Source organism: Podarcis bocagei, assembly GCF_964188305.1.
Source record: "Podarcis bocagei genome assembly, chromosome: 16".
NCBI classification, from domain to species: Eukaryota; Metazoa; Chordata; class Lepidosauria; order Squamata; family Lacertidae; genus Podarcis; species Podarcis bocagei.
Window position 1 is genome coordinate 20,758,798 of NC_138142.1, and position 10,250 is coordinate 20,769,047.

Consider the following 10,250-nt stretch of genomic DNA (forward strand, 5'->3'; position numbering starts at 1 on the left):
TCTGATCCTCAAGGGAAACGCGCTCTGCACTTGCTCAGGGACACTTCAGCTGCCCTTCACGCGTTGCAGGGGTCGCTTAGTATTCATTTCTTAAATTTATAATCCTGCCCTTCATTGCAAAGGAGCCCAGGGAAGCAAACACTTCTGTAATTAAACAATACAATTAACAACTAAACAACTAAACAAACAAACAAGAACTTCCAAAAGCAGTTTAAAAACCTCTGGGGAGAAATTCACCTGTTCTCACAGCTAAACATTTCAGGGATTGTGCCCAGCTTAAGTCCTACTCAGGGTAAACCGTGGAATTTAATTGATTTACCGTATTTTTTGCTCTATAAGATGCACCAGACCATAAGACGCACCTAGTTTTGGGGGGAGGAAAACAAGAAAAAAAAAATCTGAATCCCAGAAGCCAAAACAGCAAGAGGGATGGCTGCGCAGCGAAAGCAGCCTTTTTAAGTGGGTTTGCTTGTCTCAAACTTTCTCACTAACTTGTTTTGTTTCCAGTCAAGCAGCAGCACCAATAGGCTCCATGCCCCTCGATTTCTTTTAGAAAAATATTCCTGGGCTTACTCTGCCAGTTTAGCACCTGGCCTGTGCTCTTCCTTTTACACTGCATTTTCTGCTTTGAGCAAATGTTTAAATCACCTCATAGACAGAGGTCCTCTGCTTTGTGCTGAAGTCTGTTAGAGCAGGAGCTTTGGAGAATGTTGGAAATGTCCCATTCAATTTCTTCATCTTCTAGCTGTGTCAAGACTTCTTAGCTGAGAAGGCTTCCAAAGAACAAGTAGGAGCCGATTTTGAGATTTGCTCCATCTTGAGACAGTGTGTGCCATGACCATTTCTTCAATAGTTAAATTGTGCTTCCCAGTCTGATTTCTGTGGCTCTCTTTATTTTATATTAAAATCAGAGGCATGTGCCTCATATCTCCCCACCACCACCAAAAAAACAAACAAACAAAAAACCCAACCACCATCACCACCAACAACAAAAAACCCAAACCAGTTTATTTCCTACAATAAGAAATTATGTTTCTCAGTGGAGGCCATGGACTGTGTTTCTGCACGTGTCACAGTTCTTGCCATGCTTACCGACTGGAGGAAGGTGGGTCCGAAGAGAGATACCATGCAGAGATGCAGCAGGGACAGCCTCTTCCATTGCTGGGCCATTGTTGGGCTCGCAGGGGCCATTTAACTTCATTTCTCACAGCACACTAACATTTTTTGTTTAAAACATAGCTGTATATGACCTTCTTTCAGGCTAGCAGGAAAAGACAGTGGTCTCACCTTGCCATTTCTGGGGGGGAAACCACAAATCCTCTGATTTAGTCTCCCCTCTGAGCTTTTTCTCCCGTCCTTGCAGGGACCCTGACCGTGTTGATCAGACTTGGTGAGCATTTGGAACAGCCACTGTTGTCTGCTTGCATTTCTCCAATAACCTCTTCAAACTAACCTTTGACTCCCTCCCCCGCACTCCTCTTGCCCATAGAAAATTCTACAGAGAGTCTCTGTAGAAGCGGAGAACCAAAACACCCGAACCTAAATCGGTTAGAACCTAAGACTTAAATCAACAAATTACTGACTTGTTAACAGATAAAAGCGATAATGAATCTTAAAATTTTAACATGGAATGTAAACGGATTGAATGAAAAAACAAAAAGGAATAAAATTGCAAATGTGCTGAAGAAGGAAAAATTGGATGTACCGTATTTTTCGCTCTATAACACGCACCTGACCATAACACGCACGTAGTTTTTAGAGGAGGAAAACAAGAAAAAAATATTCTAAACAAAACAGTGGATGTATGATTTTTGTGGTTCATGCTGTGGCCACAGACATGTGATCTGATGGTGAGTTTGGGGTAGCCCAATGCAAAAATCCTGAGGATCCATGTGGGTCCATGCTTTGTAACCACGTTTTTGCGCCATTGCGGCCCCATGAAACAGTGGGTGCGTGTGTGTTTTTGGTGCAGGCTGTAGCCATGGACATGCTATGTGATCTGATGGTGAATTTGGGGTGACCGAGTGCAAAAATCCTGAGGATCCATGTGGATCCGTGCTTTGTAACCACGTTTTAAGTGGGGAGGGGAGGAAAAGCACTCAAGGGACAAGGAGCACGCGTGGGGTGGGTGGAGAAGGTGCTGCTAATAATGCAGGAGAGGCTCCTCTCCAGCTTTGCTCCTTTAGAACAATCAGGCTCTGCGTCTCTCCCTCCTCCCCAGCAAGGAAACCACGATAGTAACCACTCTGAGACAAATCAAGAAAAAGTGCGACCAACACTCTCCCCCAACAAGCGCAGTGAGGTCAAAACACACACACACACACACACAGAGAGAGAACTGGCCCTAAAGTTGCAGGGCGCTGGAAGTCGCAGGGGCGCTGGTGGAGTGAATGGGAAGCAAGAGATGGAGAACGATCCCTCACACACACAGAAAGACACAGAGTGTGGATTCCAAAGTCCGCAGGGAGAGTGAAGGGGAAGCAGAGAAGGAGAACGATCTCTCTCACACACAGAGAGACACAGAGTGTGGATTCCAAAGTCCGCAGGGAGAGTGAAGGGGAAGCAGAGAAGGAGAACGATCTCTCTCACACACAGAGAGACACAGAGTGTGGATTCCAAAGTCCGCAGGGAGAGTGAAGGGGAAGCAGAGAAGGAGAACGATCTCTCTCTCACACACACATAGCTCAAGCACACACACACACAGCCCCTACAGTGGCTAATCCAAAATCGGACAGCAAAAAACTGCAGGCAGGGACAGAGAGCAGGGGTTGTTTTAAAGCAGCCAACTCCCGCTCTGCTTCTCTCCCTCCTCCCCGGCTCCGCTAGCTGACAGGAGCCGCTTACACCCGCTTTGCTGTTTCAAAGCGAGCCATGGACTGCTCACGACTGCAGCAGATTCCCCCCCATCTGTAGGCATTCGCTCCATAACACGCACAGACATTTCCCCTTACTTTCTAGGAGGAAAAATCTGCGTGTTATGGAGCGAAATTTACGGTAATTTGTATACAAGAGACTCATGTAGCCAAAAAGCATAAACATGTATTAGTAAATAAGAACTTGGGAACAGAATTCATAAACTCCGGGAGAGAGAAAAAAAGGGGAGTGGTAACGTACGTCAATGAAAAATGGGAACCCAAACCGATCTACAAGGATGAAGAGGGAAGGATACTAGGGGTCCAAATAAGCTTTCAGGGAGAGAAGATCAACGTGATAAATATTTATGCCCCAAACTCAAATAAATCAGAGTTTTACAAAAAATTGGAACAAGTGTTATTAGAATTAGGAAGTAACAAGATGATACTATTGGGTGACTTCAACGCAGTGCCGTCATTAGAATTGGATAGACAAACAGAAAAGAAAAAACGAAAACAAGGAAAGTTACCGGAATCATTTCAAGGTTTGGAAGAAAATTTGGACCTAATAGATCTATGGAGACACAAACACCCGATAGAAAAACAGTTTACCTTCTTCTCAGAAGTACACAAAAGCTGGGGAAGAATAGACCAAATTTGGGCCTCAAGAGAAATTACTTTAAGAACTAGAAAATGCGAAATTCAGCCGAGAACCTTCTCCGATCATAATTCAATAACTTTAGAAATAAAAGGGGAATCACAAGGAGGCTTCAGATGGAGACTGAACGATTACCTGCTTGACAACGATGAGGTCATTGAAAAAGCTAAAGCCACGTTAAAAGAGTATTTAGAACTGAATCTCAACATGGGAACAAATATAGAAATAGTTTGGGACGCCAGCAAGGCGGTTTTAAGAGGACTCTTCATCCAGCAGAATAACTATAGGAAGAAAATAAGGCAGCAAAAGATAGATGAAATACTTAAACAACTAAGGGAGCACGAGAAAAAATTAACAGAACACCCGAAAGATGAACAATCTATACAAACAATAAAAATACTACAAAGACAATACGCAATAATAACGAGCCAGGAAATAGAATGGAAAATCAAATTAATGAGGCAGAGATATTTCGAATCGGCGAATAAAATGGGAAAATTTCTAGCCTGGCAACTGAGAAGAAGACAAAAACAGAACGTTATAAATAAAATAAGGGTAGAGGAAGAATTAATAACAGATCCAAAAAGAATACAAAAAAATTTCCTTAAGTTTTATGAAGAGTTATATAAAAAAGGAGAAGAAGACCCAGCCCAAATAGAAAAATACCTAGAGAGCTGTGCGGGGAAGACCATCACAGAAGAAGAAAAAACTCAACTAAATAGACCCATAAGTATGGAAGAGACTGAGAAGGCGATAAAAAAGATGAAACTGGGAAAAGCACCGGGCCCAGATGGCTTATCGGCCAAATATTACAAAGTCTTGGGAGACCAACTGGCACAAGTACTCTGTGATACCATGAACAATATCCTAAGAGGAGGGAAAATACCCGAGTCCTGGAAGGAAGCCTTTATAACACTTATCCCCAAACCAGACACAGATAATCTGAACATGAAGAATTACAGGCCAATATCGCTACTAAACAACGACTATAAAATATATGCTGACATCATGGCGAACAGATTGAAAAAATGTCTAACAAATTTAATTAATAAAGATCAAGCGGGTTTCCTCCCAAATAGATTTCTGAAGGATAACGTGAGGCACGTTATAAATATAATTGAATATTTGGAGATCAATAATAATATACCGGCATCCCTGATTTTCATAGACGCAGAAAAGGCGTTTGATAATGTCTCTTGGCGGTTTTTACTAAAATCTATAGAAAAAGCAGGGATTGAGGGTGAATTTTTGAAGGGAATAAAGGCAATATACTCAAATCAACATGCTAAACTGGTAATAAACAATAATCTTACGAATAGATTTAAAATAGAGAAAGGAACAAGGCAAGGATGCCCTCTCTCCCCGCTCTTGTTCATTCTGGTTCTAGAAGTTCTGACGAATAAAATAAGGTCAAGGTCAGAGATAAAAGGGATCAAGATAGGATTCAAAGAGTTCAAATTAAAAGCATATGCGGACGACCTGATGTTATCCCTAGAAGAGCCGGAAGAAAGCATTGGCAAAGCATTGGAGATAATGGAGGAATACGGGAAATTATCGGGTTTTAAGCTGAATAAAACCAAAACAAAGATGTTGATAAAGAATTTGAGAAATGAGGCGAAGGAAAGATTAGAGAGACAATATGGAATTAAAGTAGCAAAAAAAATAAAATATTTAGGAATTTGGCTCACACCCAAAAATATAAATCTAATTGAGGACAATTATACGCCAACATGGAACAAAGTGAAAAAAGATTTAGATGTTTGGAACAGGGTGAATCTTTCATGGCTGGGCAGGATGGAAGCAATAAAAATGAATATACTCCCTAAGATGCTGTTTTTATTTCAAAATATACCTATCATTAGAGGGCCCAAAATATTTAAAGATTGGCAGAAAACCCTTTCGAGATTCATATGGCAGGGAAAAAGGCCAAGGATTAGATTCAAATTACTCACTGATCGAAAGGAGAGAGGAGGATTGGCAGTGCCTAACTTAAAGTTATATTATGAAGCGACATGCCTCTGCTGGGTCAAAGATTGGATAACTTTAGAGAATACCGACCTACTAGACCTAGAAGGAGCGGATAACAGGTTCGGCTGGCACGCCTACCTTTGGTCAAATAAAGAAAAAGTACATAAAGGATTTTCGAGCCACATTATCAGAGGACCCCTGTATGAAGTTTGGGGGAAAAATAAGAGACTGTTAGAGTGGAGAACACCCTGGTGGCTATCCCCAACAAATATAGTATCAATTAAAAAGAAAAACCTGGAAGAACGAAAACTGACATACGAAGATCTATTGGTAAGATCCCAGGATAGTTGGAAATTAAGACCATATGAAGAGCTAAAAGAGAAGCTGACGGGGTGGTTACAATTCCACCAGATTAATGCAAAATGGACAGAAGATAAAAAAACAGGAATGAATGAAAAGAAGTCTAAATTCCAGATTGAAATAATTGAAAGCAATTCTAAGATTCTATCTAAGATGTATAACATTTTACTTGAATGGGACACCAAAGATGAAGAAGTTAAAGAAGTCATGGTCAAGTGGGCGATAGATCTGGGGCATAATATAGAATACGAAAAATGGTCAAAACTATGGAATGAGGGATTAAAATTCACGGCAAGCGCTGCAATTAGAGAAAACTTAGAAAAGATGATATACAGATGGTATTTAACACCAGAAAAATTAAGCAGAATGTATAAAACTGAAAATAAGGCCTGCTGGAAATGTAAAACAAAAGAATGAAATTTTATACATATGTGGTGGACATGTGAGGAAATAAAAAAATTTTGGAGTCAGATATATGACGAGTTAAAAAAGATATTTAGATACACATTCCCCAAAAATCCAGAGGCCTTTTTATTAGGGATGGTTGGGAAAGAAATTCAAGAAAAAGATAAAATTTTATTCCAATATTCAACAGCAGTGGCCAGAATGCTAATCGCTCAAAATTGGAAAAGCACAAACCTCCCAACGGTGAGGGATTGGCAATTAAAATTATATGACTTCATCGAATTGGCAAAAATGACACAAAGAATTAGAAATAAAAAAAATACAAAGTTAAAAGAAGATTGGAATAAATTTATGGTTTATTTTGAAAGTAATTTTAGAAACTTACCAACTACAGCAGGTTTGTTATAAAACTCCCGATGTATAAACTAGAAACAAACACCAGCGGTAAAAATGAAACTATCAAAAGCGGACACCCGAAATCAGTAGGGAAGGAAGTCAAGGTTGTACGCCACAACTTTTTTGTCTTTTTATGTTGTTTATCTTTCTTTTTTCCAGTTTTTCTTCTTCTTTTTTCTTTTTTTCTCTTTTTTCTTTTTCCGGTCAGTACTTAAGTGCTGTGAGAGTTTGTTAATTGTATTTGTTGTTTTTTTCCTCTTTTTGTATGTATAAAAGGAACTTAATAAAAAGAATTTTAAAAAAAAGAAAAGAAAATTCTACAGAGAGTCTCTCTTTTACACAATGTCCAGGAGTTTCTCTTGAAAGGAAATATTTAGTCCTCTTTTGGCAGCTAGGTTGGGCTGTGAACCATCACCCTTTCGGAATCTTCACTGTGAGGGCTGAAAGACAGTGTTGCTGTAGTTCCCTTGAGCTGCAGCTGGCTCACTTCTGGCTTATGTAGGAGTTGACTGGCTTGCCAGTCTTCAAGGCTCGATTCTAGTTAACTTCTTTTTGGGAAGCAACAGCCAGGAGCAGATGGAGACATAGCTGAAGTGTTCCATTGCACTGAAGATAGGCACAAAAGAAATTTGTGGCTCGGTTACAGGCTCTTTTCACCCCTCCAGATCACCATTTCTGGGCTGGCATCATAGCAGACATCACCATCCCGTGGCGCTCTGAGCCACTGCAGCTTGCAGGGGGGAAAGAACTTAACCCTCTCCCACCCAAGCTGCTCTTTGGCAACTAGTCCAAAGGCTCTCTCCCCCCCCCCCTTAACCTTTTAACTTAACCTTAACTTAAGACATGTACTGTTGTGGAAAGTGCATTCCTGAGTTGCAAATTTATTGTAATTTCTTCTCTTCCTGTTCCTGACTGAAGGAATTGTGGGAATGTCTTTTGCTCCAGCTGCTGTAACCAGAAGGTGCCGGTCCCCAGTCAGCAGCTCTTCGAACCCAGCCGGGTCTGCAAATCCTGCTACAGCAGCTTACATCCCAGTAGCCCCAGCCTTGACCTCAAACTGGACAAACCTATTGCTGCCACCTCAAACTGAGGCTCCAGTGTGGAAGGAAAGCTGGGAAGAGACAGCACCACCTCTCCCTGCTAAGCAGATACGCACATTTCTCTGCTGACTGAAGCTGGTAGGACTGGAGAGAAGCCTTGCACTCTGGAGTCGGGAGGAGAGATGCTCAGAGGGACAGGATGCTGGGCCTGTACTGGTGGAGAAGAAACCCCTCCTTTCCAGCTGTTCCTCCCAGTGTCAATTTCATCCACCTCATGTAAATTTTGTGTGGATTTTGCTGGAAGACGACGAAAAGAGGGTCTGGATTCTTCCCCGCTGGCATTTCTGTTGCCCTGCTGTCAGAACTGTGCTGCAGACGGATGATTCTACCTTGCTGTGAGAGGAAGGGAAATCAGTCCAGAGACCTTGTGAATACCTTGTAGCGTCAGTGCTTATGCTTTCTTTTTCCCCAGTCACTCCTGTTACTTCCCAACAGCAACCTGCTGTTTGGGAAGTTGTTGCTGCTAGAAGAAATGGGAGCTGCCTTCTCAAAAAAAAAACCTCTCTCCCTCTCTGTTCTTAGAGTGGGCTTAGTTATCCTTGCTGCACGAAAGGGCAGGCGCAAGGGGGGGGCGGAGTGGGTTGCAGATCTCCACGTTGGGCAGTCCTTTGCCGATGTTGGCAGACTTGTGGCTCAAGGTAGGCAGTGCCTGGACCACTTTGACTAAAGAAAGTGTACGCTTGTTTGAGGGAAGTGAGAGGGAAGGGGGATTGGACAGACCATTCCTGTTCAGGGTTGTATTTTTAAACTGGCACCTCACTGTAAGACTCTTGTACATGCAATTTGTTTTGAAGGAACTGGTGTTTGGGCTTATTACTAGCTGTTAAAATGCTATCCTTGCTCCCACTTTTTTCTTCTTAAAAAAAGATAGTTTACACGGAAGGCAGAGCTGCTTCGCTGCACTGGGAAGGCTGCATGCAAAGTCAAATAATACTGTTAGCCAGGCTCCCCCTCTCACAAGGAGAACCCCAAAACAAATGGGGGTGGCTTTGATTTATTGGGTTTTTTCTGCACAGGAGAATCAGTGAAAACTGGTTTGCCAAGGCCCCCAAACTAGGGCATTTTAACAACAGCCCCCCCCCAAAGTATGTAAAGATACAACTCATCTAAAACAAAAATGTGCCCCTTACATTAAAATCACTTTTCTACTGCTGTGCTATGAATAGTCTTGAGTCCTCCTATTTTTATTTTAATATTGTCTTCCCAACCCAACCCTGCCAACAAAAAAACACTTATAGGTTTTGGTTGGTGGGTGTGAAAGTACATTTTTTTCTGCAATTCATTTGCTAGGGGAAGCTGAAGCAGCTTCTGCCTAAATATTCCACCAAGTAGTGACGTGCCTCTATCTTCCTCTGCCCCAGCCTGTAGAATTTGACTCCTGAACATGTTTCCCTTATCACACGGCTGCCACCACTTGAAACTGCCTCAGCTTGAGATGTCTTCCTCATGGCACAAGTTCATAGGCAGCACTCATCTCCCTGTGGCTCTTACGCATTCTGGGCAACTGTACCCAAGCCAGCAACTGTGGGGAATGTGTGGCACTGCCAGTAAAGCCCTCCAACCATACCAAGGGGGTCTGTGTATTAATAGCAGCATGAAGGAAGAAGAGAGACTCCAGCAGCTGTGGTGCAATAAGCAAACCAATCTTCCGAAAAGAGATTGCAAAGTTAGAAGTAACCTATTGCCAAGATAGGGCAATGCCTTCTAAAGTGAAGTTTTCGAGTGTATTGGAATACCCAATAGAAGAAAGCCCTGTCAGCAAACTTTTCTTTCTTTCCATGTTCTCTGTGAAAAGGTGTGTGTGTTGATTACAACACAGTCATACAAGGGAAGCATTTGGGAATGAAAATCAAGTCTTTCCAAGAGGCATAGGAAGAGACTTTGCACCTTTTAAGGCAGCTTGGGGATGTACGAAGCTTCTTTGTACTCCTCCTTTCTTCCAGCTGGGAGAACGGGCAATACAAAGTCTGGCTCTAATTTGGCTTTTGGATTTTTAATAGAAAATTAAATGTTATGGGAGTATGCAGCAAAGATGCATAGCACTCTTTTTTTAATAGAGGTGGGAGTTGCAATGCAGTAAATGGAGTTTATCTGTACTTATCCATTAAAGTGGGTGAATAGAGAGATGATTTTTGAAGGAAAAGCATAATTGTGTTGCGCACTGTGGCAGTGTGGTTTTAATGGTACAAATAGATGATGAAAACAAGGTCTAATATTCTGCAGTTCACCATATAAATTTCCCAGTTTACCATATAAATCTGCTACCAATTTCTTTCTCCTTACTCCCTTTAAGCAGCCCGGCTAAGTATTCCACAATAAAACTAGAGCTCTTCCTAGCACTTTTCTTTCATCTGATCTGTTTTGGCAAGAATCCATGTTTATTGCCTTCTCTGTCATCCCCTCTGGGAGCTCCATCACACTCTCTGGAAAGACGTTCCTGTGTAAACCATTTTGCAAGTGGATGAGACTTGATATGAACATTTGGTCTGTAGTCTTTGGTCTGTGTGCTGA

At 41.8% G+C, this 10,250-nt stretch overlaps 1 protein-coding gene and 2 long non-coding RNA genes across 7 annotated transcripts in view; 2 read left to right on the top strand and 1 right to left on the bottom strand.

Annotated features, from left to right (window-relative positions):
* The window catches only part of LOC308576079, a 68,613-nt gene extending 58,653 nt beyond the window's left edge, over positions 1–9,960 (bottom strand). The window contains exon 1 of the long non-coding RNA XR_014003064.1: positions 7,470–9,960. This is a non-coding gene — a long non-coding RNA (uncharacterized lncRNA). The remainder of the gene's footprint in view (positions 1–7,469) is intronic.
* The window catches only part of HORMAD2 (HORMA domain containing 2), a 91,222-nt gene that overhangs the window by 33,364 nt on the left and 47,608 nt on the right, over positions 1–10,250 (top strand). The window lies entirely within an intron of this gene.
* The window catches only part of LOC308576053, a 93,674-nt gene that overhangs the window by 10,808 nt on the left and 72,616 nt on the right, over positions 1–10,250 (top strand). The window lies entirely within an intron of this gene.